The 17,382-nt window shown below is 40.2% G+C and overlaps 1 protein-coding gene and 1 pseudogene across 1 annotated transcript in view; one reads left to right on the top strand and one right to left on the bottom strand.

Annotated features, from left to right (window-relative positions):
• The window catches only part of MND1 (meiotic nuclear divisions 1), a 75,656-nt gene that overhangs the window by 38,600 nt on the left and 19,674 nt on the right, over positions 1 to 17,382 (top strand). The gene's annotated exons all lie outside the window — the stretch shown is intronic.
• On the bottom strand, positions 1,204 to 3,275 carry LOC101047248 (bromodomain-containing protein 7 pseudogene; annotated as a pseudogene).

The raw sequence follows: 17,382 nt of genomic DNA, 5'->3' as shown, positions 1-17,382 counted from the left end.
TGTAGTGGAAACTTCCAAGTGAGGTGACATTTCTCTGTATGCTGAAGGATGTATAGAAATTATTGAAAGTCTGGAGATGACTTTTTTTTCTTGATAGCTATTTCTAGAATTTTAGCTGGGACTTGTTCATTTTTCCCAATGTGGCAATGATTTAGTCACTGGGTGTGTGTGCACACACACACTTGAAAGAGAGGAGTAAGTATGTTTGTGGTCTTTCTGAATATTTTTTGTAATGAAAAGCAATGTAAAAATGTGTTAGGATAGGTTCTTCTTCCCGTCATCTTCTGGTTCTCTCCTTTTCTTTGCCCCTCCCAAATAACTTGGCCTTAAGAATGAAAGAACAATCTCAACTAAAGAGAATGACTTCCTCCATTTTACTTTGGTTTGTGTTGGTGGACACAGCATGGGGTCCTGTGATGTGTGCACAGCTAGGAATGAGAAATGTTGTAACTATTTTGTCTGACCTGCTGTTCCCATGGACTTACCTGGCAATGTAGGAGGTAACTGACCACTACTGACTTGAAATGCACATTTTTTTAGTCTTTTTCCAAAAGGAATAGAATTTCCAAAATTTATTTTTGTATTTGTACCCCTGTCCATCCCTCCCACACTTCCTGTTCTGACTTACATATTCCTTTTCTCTGGTGCTGTGGTACCCCAAGCCTAACTCTAACCGACTGATCTTTGCTACCGTTGTTGGTTTACTCAACCCGATGCCTTAGTCAACTTGTGTCCTCAGTACCTAGCACATTTTTGGCATGTGGTAGATTCAGATATTTGACAAGTGAATGAAAATTCAAGGAAATAAAGGGTATGAAGTTAATCTTAACAAAAACCTTATACTAATTTAGATAATTTTATTAATGTGGCAGCAAGTCTATGTAGTGGTTTTTGGCTGAGTTTTATTTAAAGTTAATGGGTCAGAATTATGAAAATCAAAGTCTTTATTTTGTTTTCTTCCTCTGCTGACCTCTTCCTTAGTTCTTCATCCAAGTTCTGGTTTACAACCCACTTATTACCACTGTTGGCTTATGATAAGAATTACGTTTTGAAATTCATACTAAGTTGAATTTTAGACGTTGTATCTAAAGACACTAACAAATATTCTTAGGATGGCTTAAGTATTTGTTTTTTTTACCAATTTTTAAAAGTGAGTATATAGAATTTTTTTTTATATTTATTTATTTTTTCACTGTTCCAAAGTTTAATTAAAAACACAATTTACAAATATTTAATATCTTCTGAAAAGTATTTCTAAATTAAGAATGAAAAAGTATGTACATAATATATAATCAAATACCAGGCAGCCTCAACTTCCACCAGGTCCGCACTCAGCAACATCCGTCTTTTTAGGTTCTTCAATATGTTCTGTCAAATCCACTAAGTTGTTTTCCACGATGGGCGAAGGAATGGAAATCCCCGTTGCTTTCCGAACACATACGTGCTTACGATATCACCTGGAGTTACTTGCTGTGCAAGTTCTTTAAGATTATTGGTCACTTGTTCAGCAAGATGCATTTCTCTGTATGAAGGACCCAAGAGACAGATCATGTTGGGAGGGGGTCTGGTCCTCAAACGTTCATTCTGGGCTTCCTGGAGCTCCCTGAGCAATCTGGTGGTCTCATCAAGTTTCTTCTGGAATACTTCAGCTTCTTCAGAGTCAAACACTTCAATTGGAATGCCAAAGTTTGTTACTGCTTTCAGTGCTATGAGCCAGTCTTGAGTACTGGAGTCCAAACGCCCGGCTGGCTCTATTTCTGTAATCTCCATTTCTTTTGCTGTGTCAAGTGTCCTAGTATGGCCTTCATCTTCAGGCGATGACATCTCCAACTCCTGTAGAGTCCTGGAATGCCCTCCTTTTGTTAAAACATCCAGTAAACTATCTGCCATGACATATGGATAATCTTGGCATGTGGCCAAAAACTCATGGATGCTGAAATCACTTGGAAGATCAGAGTCTTCTCCATAGGTTGAATAGATTAAATCAGAATCATCCTTGCTGATATTTGCAAATGTGGAGTCATAATGTGGTGCATAAGAACTGTAGGGCCCATAATTCAAATATAACACTGGAGTGACTTTGTTTCTTTTATCCTCTTTGAACCTCTGTGAAGTATTCACTCCAGACTGAAGTCTTCCAGTTGTCATTCCCAGTCTCACAGGGCAGTAGCCTGGCTCTCCTACAATGGGATCCACAGGATGGAGAAGCCCCAACGTCGTCGTTCCATCTGGTTTTCTTCTTTCAAATTCACACTGTTCACAAGCCGCCTGGTCAGCTTTCCTCCAGATTCCCTCACGATGCGATCAAGCTGCTCCTGTTCTCTCTCTAAATTATTGCTTTTAAATTTATCTTCAAGCATATCTTTGTCTTTCTTTTTATTTTCTTTGCTGGGACTCTTGAAGGCTTGTGCTACGGCATCTCCAGAGTCCTCTCTCTCTCGGCCAGCAGCCTCCGTCTTCTCCACTTTGCGAGGTGTCTGTCCTGTTTTTCTGCTTTCGAGTTTTCTGCAAGTCAGCCATGAAATCTATGCTCTGCTTCAGGCTCTGAATTCTTTCCTGGCTAAGAATTTTCATCCCTGAGTGCAACAGCTTCTTTGCAGCTTTATAATAAATGGTCTTTGGTTTGTTGTAAATCATGGCATTAGTACACATTAGTTTGAAGTTATCCTTTAGTTCTTCTATGGACTGGTAGTCATTGTTCTTGATCTTTTCTTTCATGGTACTAAAACCCATTGGGTGTTTAATGATCATGGAGTAGCCAGGAGCAATAAAATCAGTCACATGAAATGAAAAGAAAGCACTTGGATCTTTTCTCTGTAATTGTCTCATCAGTTGATTCAAAGCTTCTTGAAGGGGTGTCTGTTCTACTTCTTGTTTGGCTAAAGAGCTTGTGAGAGGCTTCTCAGGGGGCAAGTCTAATCTCACAGGGGCATGACACTGGAGCTCTTTTTCTGCGTCATTCTCCACGCGGTCTCGATCTCGCTTCTTTTTATCCTCCTTAACTTTTCTTCGTTTTCTCCCCTTTTCTTGCCCTGGAACCTGCTTCTCTCCTTTCTTTCTCTTTTTCCGCTTTCTGTCCTTGTGTTTGTCATGATCGTTTTTGTCTTCGAAGAGGCTGGAGTCATGCCCCGAGCTTCCCGTGGAGAGTTCGGTGACTTCGTTTCCTCCTACTTTGAGGACCAGCTTCAAAGGCTTCTCTACATACTCCTCGTAGAGGTGTTTGTCCGACTTGTGCTTCTTGTGCTTCTTGTGCTTCTTGCCCATGTCCGACCGGGCCCCGGTGCCCGCCTCCCGCGCCAGGCCCAGGCCGTGCGGCGCCGCCTCCGGTCCCGGCCAGGCGAGCGGAGGGCGGGAGCGGGGCCCGCGAGATCCCGCGCCGCGAGGCAGGGAGACGGCACGCGAGACCATAGAATTCTTTATAGCTAAAACTGAGTGCATCAAGAGCAGTTCCACTATTGGGCTGTGTAGATAACTTGAAATGTTTTTTAATAAAAATAAGCATTACCTCTACTGAAGTTTATTCAGTTCTGTAAATGTTTAGTGAATGCTTGCTATGGCAGGCATTGTGATTGATGAGAGGGACGTAACAATGAAATAGGTAGTTTCTGTTCTCTAGAACCTCTCAGTCTAATGAAGAGTCACCCATGTCAACGAGTCATTGCAGTATAGTGTGATATATGCAATGCTGAAGAATGGTGATAGTACAAAAGAGGGTGAAAGTCAGTTCTGCTTCAGAAAAGGCTTTATGGTTAAGGAGACATGTAAGTTGGTGCTAGAAAGATCTGTGGTAGCTTATAAGGGAATTGAAGGTTGAAGGGCAGTATAGCACAGTGATTTGAGGGAGTAGACTCTAGAATTAGACTCTAGATTCAAATTTAACTTCTGCCATTTACATGCTATGCCTGCCTTTTTCTTTTTCTTTATTTATAATGGACTGTTTATAGTTACATGTGCCTTGTTCTTTTTATCTGGAAGTTCTTTATCCCTTCTTCCTAAGCAGAGTGTAGTACTTTTTTGTGCTGTGACTGTCATATATATATAATATATATGACAGATGTGTGTGTGTGTGTGTGTGTGTGTGTGTATATATATATATATATGTCAGTTATGTGTGTGTGTGTGTGTGTGTGTATATATATATATATATATATATATCTTTTCTAGAGTGAAGTCCTTATATGCCTTGTTTTTATGGTAGACTTTCTTTGAAGATGGGGGTCTATATCTTAATCGTTTTCTGTCTCCCATATGGAATGCAATCTCTGAGATACATTGAAACATATAGAAACATGGTAAATTTTGAGTGAATGCATAAATCAATACATCACAACCTAGTTTCTGTCCCAGCTATTATGTGGGGTCCAGGAGTCTTACTCCCTGGCCCATACCTTTTATTTGCCTCCCAGTCTACACATACACCTGAAAAGGTGATTTCCATTAAGTGGTTATTGCAGTAATCTTGATTTTTTTTTTTCTAGAACTCTGCTTCAGAAGTACATATTATGTAGGAATAATTAAATGTGAATTTTAAACTATTTTTTTTCTCTACTACTTTACCTGAATCTTTGCTGGGCCTGAGCCCTGCATTACCCAAAGTAATTCTGTGGAATAGATATATGATGTTACATAAACGGGAATTCTGTAATCAAAGGAATTTGAGGAATCCAGGGTTGATGAAGATAAACTAGTTTGACTTTTCTGAGCCTTTAATATGCCATATGCCAGCATGTGTTGTGAATCTCATTCGACCCATTTTTATGAGGGATTAGTGATCCATGGTCTACACTGGAGAAATGCTGCCTAAGTTTATGGGTTCATTTTAGCAAATAAAACTATTTACTGTCCTAGACTACCTCGCCTCCCTAGAACTGATGTGTATTCTATGTTGATACCTGGAATAGTCTCACCAGTTGGCAAATCATATCCCAACATGTAGAAAGCACTGTTGATACCAGCTGATCTTGTTTTGACTCCTTTGCTGATTAAATATACCTGTGTGGAGTTTCTCAAAGAGCCCAACCCATATTCCTTATCCTTAACAACTTCCTCCTTATAAGGGATTTCAGTGTAGTAGTCAGCCTTCTTAGTATAAGTGTCTATAGATTAAACATCTGTTCTCTCCACCCATTTTGCATATTTTAAATTTGTATCTCTAACATGACATTAGATAGTGAGAACATTTGAAACCATGAAAGCTACATATTTTGATATTTTAAAATACTGATATTTGCATTTTTAAAGTAAGTGTGAACTGGACAGAGACATTCTAAAAGGCCAGGAACAGTGGCTCACACCTGTAATCCAGTGCTTTGGGAGGCCAAGATGAGGATGGCTTAAAGCCAGGAGTTTGAGACCAGCTTGACCATGATAGCAAGACCCCATCTCTGCAAAAAGCATATAAAAAGTTAGCCAGGTGTGGTGGCGCACACCTGTAGTCCCAGCTACTCAAGAGGCCAAGGCAGGAGGATGACTTCAGCCCAAGAGGTTGAGGCTACAGTAAGTGAGCTATGATTCCTCCACCTCGGTCTAGGCAACATAGTGAGACCCTAAGCCCTTACCACCAAAAAAAAAAAAAAAAGTGTATTCGCTGTAGATGAAAAGAATAAAGAAAATTAAATGGCCTGTAATTCTGTCATTCAAAACTAATTACTGTGGACATTTTGATGTACTTTTTTTTTATATGCATGAATCAGGAGATATATAATTTTTTCTTTTTCTTTTTCTTGTTTTTTGAGACAGAGTCTTGCTCTGTCACCCAGGCTAGAGTGCAGTGGTGCGATCTCCACTCACTGCAACCTCTGCCTCCTGGGTTCAAGCAATTCTTCTGCCTCAGCCTCCTGAGTAGCTGACAGTAGGTGCATGCCACCATATCCGGCTAAATTTTTGTATTTTTACTAAAGACAAGGTTTCACCATATTGGCCAAACTGGTCTCAAACTCCTGACCTTGTGATCCACCTGCCTTGGCCTTCCAAAGTGCTGGGATTATAGGCATGAGCCACCGCACCTGGCCAATCAGAATATTTTTAGCCACAAAAAATAGAAAAGTAGATCAAAGTTGTCTTAAATAATGGGTTTATTATGTTATGTAACAAATTTGAAGTTAGCTTCTTTCAGGATTGGTTAATCCTACCTACCATACATTGATACCAGAGGTCTGGACTGGATTTTTTTTGGGGGGGGGGGGGGCTGTGGGAGGGGCATATTTTTTGCTTTTCCCTTTTTAGATGCAAGTAGTTACTGCAGCTACTATGTCCTACCATGGCAGTGTCAAAGCAGAATGAAAGATGAACTGTCTTGCACATCTCCCCTTAATCCAGGAGAAATATCCCAGAATGCCTGCTGTCCCAAGTAGGCTTTCTTTTATGTCTTATTGGCCAGGTCTGAATTACATGTGCACACTGAAAAGATCTAAATGAAAAAACTTCATGCTCTGGGAAGGGACCATCCTCTGAGCACATTACCACCTCAATCTCAACAGAAATTGTAGTTCTGTTAACAAAGAAGGGCTGGCTTTGGAGAGAGAACTAACAGGATCTGCCAGATTACGTCTTCTATGCACTTAAGTCACTTCTCCTAAACTGAATTCTCTTACTACTTCTCTATTGGCCTGGATAATCCAGAATCAAATATATTATTGTTTAAATTAAATGACCCAAAGATTGTCGGGGAAGAAGGTAAATAAACTAAGATTTTTTTTTACTGGTAAGTTATTTAAAATAATGTTTAAAAAGTTAATATTACAACTGTGAAGTTTGTATTAATTTGTGTGGTAGAACTTGACATCAGAGATTTATTTTTATATTTATTGTCTGTTTTGCTTTTGTGGTAGGTAGGCTTCCAAACCTTCCTTTGCTGTTGAAGCTATTTGGTAGGTGAACCTGAGAAGGCTGACCCTACAGCTATAGAATTCCCATCCCCAAACACTCTTCAGTGTTTCATATGAGATACAGGTTTGTGCAGCCATTCTTCAAAAATATATTTCCCCCAAATCAAACAAGCTGGAAAAGATTTATTCTACAAAAAAAGATTTAGCCTACAATTTTGATGCTACTACCAGGTGGTAGCAGAGTATAAAAGTCACATATATTCTTAATTTCCTACAATAGCCTTAATTTCAATTTGTTTGGGCTGTTTTACTGACCCTAAAGCATATTGATATTTTTAAAATTTTATATTTTCAGTATTGATAGCATCTCTGGCTGCTATATAGATTTAGATAGATTTTTTTTTTAAGAGATGGAGTCTTGCTGCATTGCCCAGGCTGAAGTGCAGTAGCTATTCGTGGGCACAGTCCCACTACTGATCAGTATGGGAGTTTTGACCTGTTCCATTTCCTATGAGGGCTGGTTCACCATTGCTTAGGCAATCTGGTGGTCCCCACTCCCAGGAGATCACCATATTGATGCTGAACTTAGTGTAGACACCTGATCAGCGTAGCACATAACAGTCTAGAACTCCTAGCCTTAAGTACTCTTTAGCCTCCTAAGTGGCTGGGACTGCAGGTTCACACCACCCAACCAAGCTAGATACTTAACAGTTTCATAAAAATAACCTTAGGAGGGTGCTTTCTTTCATATATAGTATAGCTCTTACGTGACTCAAGGGCATGGCTCAAACACCCAAGTCTGTGTTTCATCACATTCAGATACGGGACCTTGTTTAGGTTCCTCAGTATTTATATTTACTTAACCATAATTTTGGCATACTGTAACTCTTTTTGAAAAAAAACATAGCTTAACTTTAGATCTGATACAAAATAATCTCAGTTTTAAATTATATTAATTGTTGTTTTTTAAAGCTATATACATTCACCTTTTAAACAACCTCTAATCCTTTGGTTTACCATCAATCTTTGTTTGGTGGGTTGCTCACAACTCTTGAGCTAGTTTGCCATCAGAATGTGTAAGCTTGCTTTCTTCGCTCTTCTTTAGCTATATAGCCCATGGAAGGGAAGGCATTAGTTTGCCCCTTTAGTTTTTTGAAATCCAAATCCTCTTGAACCATTCTACTCTAAGAGGCAGAAGTAGAAAAGTAAGAGCATTCTTTTTTAAAAAAATTACAGCCTTTATGGCCAGGTACTCTAATCACTGAATATGTCTCAAACTTTATAAATTTAATGGGAAGTTTATTTTAACCGGGTCTAAATAGAAATTTAAATCTTTGAGCTGGGCGCGGTGGCGCAAGCCTGTAATCCCAGCACTTTGGGAGGCTGAGGCGGGTGGATCACGAGGTCGAGAGTTCGAGACCATCCTGGTCAACATGGTGAAACCCCGTCTCTACTAAAAATACAAAAAATTAGCTGGGCATGGTGGTGCATGCCTGTAATCCCAGCTACTCAGGAGGCTGAGGCAGGAGAATTGCCTGAAACCAGGAGGCAGAGATTGCAGTGAGCTGAGATAGTGCCATTGCACTCCAGCCTGGGTAACGGGTGAAACTCCGTCTCAAAAAAAAAAAAAAAAAAGAAATTTAAATCTTTAATTCTATTTAAGTAGAAACTGGAGTTTAAACTCTTAACTGTTGTTTCTTTTTTTCTTTTTTTTTTTTTCTTTTTTCGAACTGTTGTTTCTTAACAAATAATTTGTTTTATTTAGCTTAATGGCTTCTAATTAAATTACTTAAATGAACTGAATAACTTATTGCATTAAAACATTTAAAATATTATTTAAACAATATTTTCATTAGAAATTTCAGTGGTGGACAATCTTAATTCTCATAAGTATTCAGAAATGCCAGGAGTAAAACTGAATCAAGTATGAGATACTTTCAACCTAGACAACTTTAGTGGCATGATGGAGGCTACCGAATAGGCTAATCTGTTAGGCCTGTTCTTTCCCAGTGCTCTTGGGGAAAAAAAGTAGGAAAAAAACAGTTCCATATGTGAAAATAATTTTTGCTCATCTTTAGCATCTATGTAGATCTGTTGGTGGGTTCTTTCCATTTTTATAATACATGAAAGTAGGGCCTTGGCCAGCAAGCCTGAAATTTGTTGAGTGTATGAGTATTCCCATGGATTGCATATGAACCACACTCAAAGTGAGAGAACAAGAACCCACCTAGAGCTGTGTTAAATTCTGTCCCAGAGAAGGGCATTGAAACCTAAAAGAGATTCTCTGTACTATGAATCTCTGAAAAACCAGGCTGGAAGGAGATTGGGGCAAACAGAGAAGGGGGATGGTGAGAGCGGAAATGTTGGGTAGCAGCCAGAAAAATAAAATGTGTTTTCTGCATCATGTGGATTGCAGGTGGGGAGACCCAACAGGGACACCTACAAAGAAAGCAGAAGTGTAGCGTAAAAGGATTTAGCTTAAATATCTCTGAGGCCCAGAGAACACTGGGATCTTAGCAACAATACTTGTTAAATGTATGTCCTGTCTCGTTTACCTCCTCTCTCTCTCCATTTCTCCAGGCCTTGGTTCGGATAAGGGACAGGAAGCAGAAATTGCAGTCAGTGGACTGGAAGAATTCTAGACTAAGAAAGAGACAAGGACTATATGCTCTTCCTAGCAGACTGCTGTAGTGACTCCTGAAGTGCCATTCATCATGTCTTTATTCCAGAGGTAGCATGAAGGAGAGAGGGAAGCGCAAAGGGCACATCCGTTTCCAACATCCAAGCCCATTTTATTGGACAAAATTTAGTGATATAGCTACACCTGATTTGAAGTAGGCAGGGAAATACAGGGTTTTTTGTTTTTGTTTTCTTTTTAGCTAAGTCTGTTGTCAGATCCTGTTACTAAGGAAAAATGGATGTTGGTAGATAATTAATAGCCTCTGAACCCATTTCTCAGGTCTAAACAGTCTGTAAACCTTCATAAGTTTATATCTAACTTCCTTCATGGCATCAGTTGGATTTTACATGTCTTTGACTCTCAAAATATCTGAAAGATTCTAACTGGATTCTGCATAAGCCTTTGTCTGACTGTAGTCACACCTAATGTCATTGTCCTGACATTGTTAGGCTTCTGTTGGATCTTTCATATCTCTAAACCACTTTTTCATATTTTTAATCCTTCCTAGGAGTTAAAAATAGTTCCTTTTAAAATCCGCCTGTTTCTTTTCTTCTATATTTCTATTTCTACTTTTTTTGTTTGTTTGTTTAAGAGCCAGGGCCTCACTCTGTTGCCCAGGCTGGAGTGTAGTGGTGCAATCATAGCTCACTGTAGCCTTGACTTCCTTGCCTCAAGTGATCCTCATTCCTCACCCTCTTGAGTAGCTACGACTACAGGTACATGCCACCATGCCCAGCTAATTTTTAATTTTTTTTTTTTTTTTTCCCAGAGATAGGGGCTTACTCTCCTGGCCAGGCTGGTCTCGAACTCCTGGCCTCAAGCAGTCTTTCCACCTTGGCCTCCCAAAGTGTTGGGATTACAGGCGTGAGCCACTGCCTGCACCCTATTTCTACTTTTATTACTTTAGTCTTACTGTATTAGTTGAGGTACTAGTCACTTGTTAGGCTCTGACTATTCCTGACAGTTCATTTTTTCACATTGTACTTGATTGTGGTTTTATCTTTAGCAAGTGTAATTTTATGCGTGTCTCAAGCATGTACTTACTAAGTGGCTTCATTTGTCTTTTACGTTCCTTACTTGATGGGATTTTCATACTCTTTCTGTGTCCATTATTTAGGATTTCTGGACTACATTTCTTATTTCCAGGTTCTTTTTTTTTTTTTTTTGAGACGGAGTTTCGCTCTTGTTACCCAGGCTGGAGTGCAATGGCGTGATCTCAGCTCACCGCAACCTCCGCCTCCTGGGTTCAGGCAATTCTCCTGCCTCAGCCTCCTGAGTAGCTGGGATTATAGGCACGCGCCACCATGCCCAGCTAATGTTTTGTATTTTTAGTAGAGACGGGGTTTCACCATGTTGACCAGGATGGTCTCGATCTCTTGACCTCGTGATCCACCCACCTCGGCCTCCCAAAGTGCTGGGATTACAGGCTTGAGCCACCACGCCCAGCCCCTTTCCAGGTTCTTAATGTGTTCCTCAGGGTTGAATTGCTGGAAATTTACCCCTCTGGTTAAGTGGAACATTAATATGCTATGTTTTTGCTAACTTCACAGAGTGTTTTCTTTTAGTGACTATTGTTTTACAGCAGATAGTGAAAAATAATCCAAAAATACTCATCAAACATCCAGTACTCCCTACATGCAAAACAATACCTTAAGTTGTTCATTACCAACCATAATAATTTTGCAAAAAGATCTGAACCAATGATTCTGTAACAGTATATGTAGTGGGTACTTTATAAATGCTTATTGAATGAAGAGCTTTCCTGGCATGCATTACTTTATTACAGCCACTCTTATTCTTGGACAGTTTGTTGTATAGCCCAAAATAGAGGAATAGAATGGTCTTTTTTTTGGTTTGTTTTTTGTTTTGAGATGGAGTCTCACTCTGTTGCCCAGGAGTACAGTGGTGCGATCTCAGCTCACTGCAGCCTCTGCCTCCTGGGCTCAAGCAATTCTTGTGCCTCAGCGAGCAGCTGGGACCACAGGCACACGCCCCATCCCTGTCTAATATTTTGTATTTTGGTAGAGACAAGGTTTCACTGTGTTGCCTAGGTTAGTTGCAATCTCCTGAGCTCGGGTAACTCCTGAGCCCAGGCAGTTGGCCCACCTAGGCCTCCCAAAGTGCTGGGATTACAGGCGTGAGCCACCACACCCGGCCTAGGATATTTTAAATTTGATATCTCTCAAAATTTTTCACAGCTTTCATAGCTGGCCAGCACCATATGAAAGAGATTATTGTTAAAGCTTTATCCATTGTAGTTCAAGACCAGCCTGGGCAACATGGTAAAACTGCCTCTACAAAAAATATAAAAATTAGTCCAGTGTGGTGGTGCACACCTATTTTCCCAGCTGCTCAGGAGGCTGAGGTGGGAGGATTGCTTGAGCTAAGGAGGTTGAGGTTGCAGTGAGCCATGATCGTGCCATTGCACTCTAGCCTGAGAGACAGTGAGACCCTGTCTCAAAAGAGAAGAAAAAAAAATGGTAGAGCATGCTTCAGGCATCATTTAAGACTCTGACTCTATTTCTCTGCATTTATCTTGGCTTTGCCTTTTGTGTGATGCCCATGTCCTCAGGTTGGCTTTCTTCATGATGGCAGGATGGCTGCCAACAGTAATTTGGGCTCTTTGCCTCTTTGAGCTATGTAGTTTAGAGTCCAGCAGGCAGGGAGAGTTGTTTCCCACAACCACTGAACAAAAGACTTTGAACTGTAATATAGACAGTGGACTTTGGATGATAATGATGTCAATGTAGGTTCACCGATTGTAGCAACTATACTATCTGGTGTGGGATTTTGATAGAAGAGGAGGCTGTACCTATGTGGGATTAGGTCATATATGGGAAATCTCTATATCTGTCATTCAGTTGTGCTTTGAAACAAACCTACTCTAAAAAATTAAAGTTGTTTTGTTTTTTGTGTTTACAAATGAGTCCAGGCTTGGTGGTTCACACCTGTTATCCCAGGACTTTAGGAGATAGAGGCAGGAGGATCACATGAGGCCCAGAGTTCAAGACCAACCTGGGCAACATAGTGAGACCTCGTCTCTACCAAAAGAATGTTGAATCAGCTGGGTATGATGGTGCACACCTGTAATCCTAGCTACTTGGAAGCCTGGAGCAGGAGAATCACTTGAGCCCAGGAGTTTTGAGGCTACAACGAGCTATGATTGTACTAGTGCATTACAGCCTGAGCAACAGTGGGAGATTGTCTGTAAAAACAACAACAAAAAAAGAAATCAAAGTAGACCTAACTATATAGGCAGACATGGAAATTTCTCTGAAAATAGCAAGGCGTAAGACATCACATGAAGGATAATCCCCTGTATGCTTTCAAATGTCTTCCATATTGATCTATATCTAGATGTAAAGCAAATAAGACAAGAAGGATGCACAATTGGCCTTACAGGGTCACTCTGGGGAGGGGCCCATGGGGATGGTGTAGAAGTGGAGAGGCAAATGGGGATTTTGCTTTGAGTCTTTTAAAACAGGAATGTGCTCACATTTTAATCTTTTGAGAATATATTCATATAATAGGAAAACAATTTTTAAAATGTTGGTTATATATGCTCATTATATAGAAAACTTAACAATGGAGTCTCAATTCATCTCTGTAGAAACCCAGACCTCTGCTGAACCACACACAGCCTCCAACTTCTAAAACCGAAAGTGGAGTCCATGTGTGAGATGGCATCTACCATTTCCTCGGGATTAAACTACAGAATGGGGACAACAGTATTCTATTGAATGTAGTCGATGATGCAGTTGCTTAGCTTCTTTGAGGTTCTTTGACTTTTGTACTTATAAACATGAAATTTATGTATAATGTGAGTCTTTTATAAAGTGTGAGATGTTGATCTCAAAAAAAAAGAAAGAAAACTTAAAAGTATGTTTCACAACACAGAGATAACCATTGCTTAGATTTTGTGCATTTTCTTGCAGTGGTTTTGATTGTTGTTTTTTATTGTTATAGATAGGCTCTCAATGTATTGTAGTTTTCCTTCTATCTTTTAAAAAACTCAGTTGTATCCATGGGAATTTTTCATTGTCATTAAAAATTCTTGGAAAACACTTCCATTGGTTGTGTAATTATGACACATTTATACCATGAAATACTAACATTTCTCTATTATTGAGACAAGTTCATTGCTCCCATCTTTATATATAAATATATCTTTGCAGTGTTGTTTCCTTATGATTAGTCAATTTTTAAATGAAATAATACCTTTATTAAAAGATGCAAATTTTTAATTTAACATAAATGAGGCCAGCCTCGGTCACTCATACCTGTAATCCCAACACTTGGGAGGCTAAGGTAGGAAGATTGCTTGAGCTGAGGAATTGGAGACCAGTCTGGGCAACATAGTGAGATCCCATCTCTATAAAAAATTAAAAAATTAGGCCGGGCGTGGTGGCTCAAGCCTGTATCCCAGCACTTTGGGAGGCCGAGGCAGGTGGATCACAAAGTCTAGAGATCGAGACCATCCTGGTCAACATGGTGAAACCCCGTCTCTACTAAAAATATAAAAAAACTAGCTGGGCGTGGTGGCGCATGCCTGTAATCCCAGCTACTTAGGAGGCTGAGGCAGGAGAATTGCCTGAGCCCAGGAGGCGGAGGTTGCGGTGAGCTGAGATCGCGCCATTGCACTCCAGCCTGGGTAACAAGAACAAAACTCCGTCTCAAAAAAAATAAAAAATAAAAAATAAAAAATTAGCTGGCATGGTGGTACATACCTGTAGTCACAACTACTCAGGAGGCTGAGGTGGGACGATTGCTTGCACCTGGGAGATCATGATCACATCACTGCACACCAGCCTGGGTGACAGAGCAAGACACTGTCACAAAGCAAAACAAATAAAAAACCCAATTAAATAAATAAAGTAGGCCGGCAGAGTGGCTCACATCTATAATCCCAGCACGTTGGGAAGCTGAGGCAGGCGGATCACTTGAGATCAGGAGTTCAAGACCGGTCTGGCCAGCATGGTGAAACTCCATCTCTACTAAAATTACAAAAATTAGCCAGGTGTAGTGGTATGTGTGTGTAGTTTCAGCGCCTGGGAGGCTGAAGCAGGAGAAGAGCTTCAACCTGGGAGGCGGAGGTTGTAGTGAGCCTAGATTGTGCCATTGCTCTCCAGCCTAGGTGACAAAGCAAGATTCCATCTCAAAAAAATAAAATAAAGTAAATTATATAGCTTTTTTTCTTTTTAAAGCAGAAATGGAAATATAGCCTTTTCTTTCACAACATAGTGCACGAATTTTGATAAAGCAGTAGACTGATCTAGTTGCTTTTGCTATTATCTCTTTCTCATTCTCTGTTCTTTGGCATTCTTTCCCATCTGTGAAAGTCTCTATATTCCTCCCTTAATGCTTTGACATTTTAAAAAAATTTCTATAACAGAGCCAGCTTGAATCAATGATTCTGTTTTTTATGAATAGTCAGTTCCTCCAGGCAGTGAATTAGCACTTAGAAAACATTGGCATTATGTTTCTCAATCCTGATCATCTGTATAGGTGACGTGGAATGCCTTTAAAAAGAAGCATTGTATCTGTTCCTCAGATCTAAAGATGAAATCCTAGGTTAGGTGTGGTGGCTCATGCATGTAATTCTAGCACTTTGGGAGGCCAAGGCATGAGGATCACTTGAGCCCAGGAGTTTGAGATTAGCCTAGGTAACATAGTGAGACCTTGTTTCTACAAAAATGAACAAAAAAATTATTCAGGGATAGTGGTGCATACTTGTAGTCCCAGCTATTCAGGAGGCACAGGTAGGAGGATTGCTTGACCCCTGCAGGTCAAGGCTATAGTGAGCCATGATCATGGCCGAACAGCAGAGTAAGACCCTGTCTCAAAAAAATCAAAATAAAGATGAAATCCTGTTTTTACTAATTATAAGCAGTTTTTATTGTTGCAGCTACAGTTTTGTTCTGGGTTATTGGTTATTGAGTTTTAAACAATTATTTGCAGCTGGGCAAGGTGGCAGGCACCTGATGTCCCAGCTACTCAGGAGACTGTCAGGAGAATTGCTTGAACCCGGGGGCATGGGGGGGTGGGTGGAGGTTGCAGTGAGCTGAGATCGTGCCATTGTACTCTAGCTGGGGCAACAAAGTGAGACTGTGTCTCAAAAAAATAAATAAATAAAATAAAATAATTATTTGCTTTAGTGAAATTTGAAAGTGGATTTGTTATATAATTGTGACACAGGATTTTTCTGAGCCACTTTGCCAACCAGAGACCTGTACAGCCAGCAATTTTTTTTTTTTATTTGACATGAGATATTTATTTTGTGAAACAATGCAAGCGATTTTCAATCCCCACATACTATTTAAGTGCAACATGGTACAGTCATGTGTAATCTCTTTACACGATAGTGCATGTAGTCCTTAGCCTTTAGTTATTGCACAAAAATGATAAAGACCAGTGACCAGGACATGCAGACTGACTGGCAAATCGGCCTACACAATGAAAAATCAGAACAGTACACCGACTGGAATGGTCAAACGATTTAAGTCAAATGTTTTAATGGCGTAATTAAAATAAGGGTTCAAACATGTTTTCAATATATTAATTTCTTTAAAGTCATGTTCAGGCAAGGTGCTGTTTAAAAAAACCACTACTAGCTTTGTCCACAGATTTAAGTTATCAAAAGTTACCTCCCTCCAACATCTGCCTAGGCCTTGCTCAGCCCCAGGCCTGCTACTGGAGGTACCCTGCCCACTCAGCCCACCTGTGTTACAGCTTGTACTGTTTTTGGCGGTTCCTGAGCTCTTGTTCCGCTTCCAAGAAGAACAGAATATGCTGATAATTAAAGGGTGAGGATGGACAAAGAAGAATTTTACTGAGCAACAGGACAGCTCTCAGTGGAGAGGGAACTTGGGATGGTTCCCCACCCCATAGTCAGATGGTTTCCCTCCCAGTGTGGCTGAGTCCAGGGCTTTTATGGGCTCAGAATAGGGGAGTGCATACTGATTGGTTTATGAGTATTCAAAGAAAGACTAAAGCAAAGGCACCACTCAAGGATGCGCACAGCAATATAGAAAAACAATTAGAAAAGGGTGGGTATATGCAAAATAGGTGAAGGGTGGAGATCAGAGGAAAGCCACCAGATGGGAACGTGGGTTCTCAATCTGGTCCATGGATTTGACTTGTAGCTTGGCTTTCAGGCTTTAAACTGCCTGGTTTGGAGGTGGAGTTTCACCAGGGACGGCCCCCATCTGCCTAGGCATTTGTCTGCCTCCTGCCATTAACATTTGCATTCTAGAATGTTGAAGACTTTGCTCTTTAAAGGAATACTATGGTAAAAACCTTTTTAATTTTATTTTATTTTATATTTTATTTATTTTAGATGAAGTCTTGCTGCATTGCTGAGGCTGGAGTGCGGTGGTGCGATCTCGGCTTACTGCAACCTCCTGCTCCTGGGTTCAAGCAATTCTCCTGCCTGAGCCTCCTGAGTAGCTGAGGTTACGGGGCACACCACCACAGCTGGATAATTTTTGTATTTTTAGTAGAGATAGAGTTTCACCATGTTGGCCAGGCTGATCTTGAACTCTTGACCTCTAGTGATCCACTTGCCTCAGCCTCCCAAATTGCTGGGATTACCGGTGTGAGCCACCACACCCAGCCTATGCCTTTTTTTTAAATATAGGCTATCACCCCTCTATTTTTGTAAATGTGGACGGTATTTCTTCTAAAGACAAACATTAAGATGTTTTCTGGTTCAGGCTACAGTATTAAGCAGTAATTCATCTTGTGCTTGTGAACTAGATAACATTTTTCTATATATAAATATCTTGTGTATTTTACTTGGGTTACTTTACAAAAATAGATTCTTGTTTAGTTCACTAATTCTCAGAAGTGTGGTGTCCCCAGCTAACAGCATCACCT

This window comes from Saimiri boliviensis, chromosome 3 (genome assembly GCF_048565385.1).
Source record: "Saimiri boliviensis isolate mSaiBol1 chromosome 3, mSaiBol1.pri, whole genome shotgun sequence".
Lineage (NCBI taxonomy): Eukaryota > Metazoa > Chordata > Mammalia > Primates > Cebidae > Saimiri > Saimiri boliviensis.
This window is presented reverse-complemented; position numbering and strand designations above follow the sequence as displayed.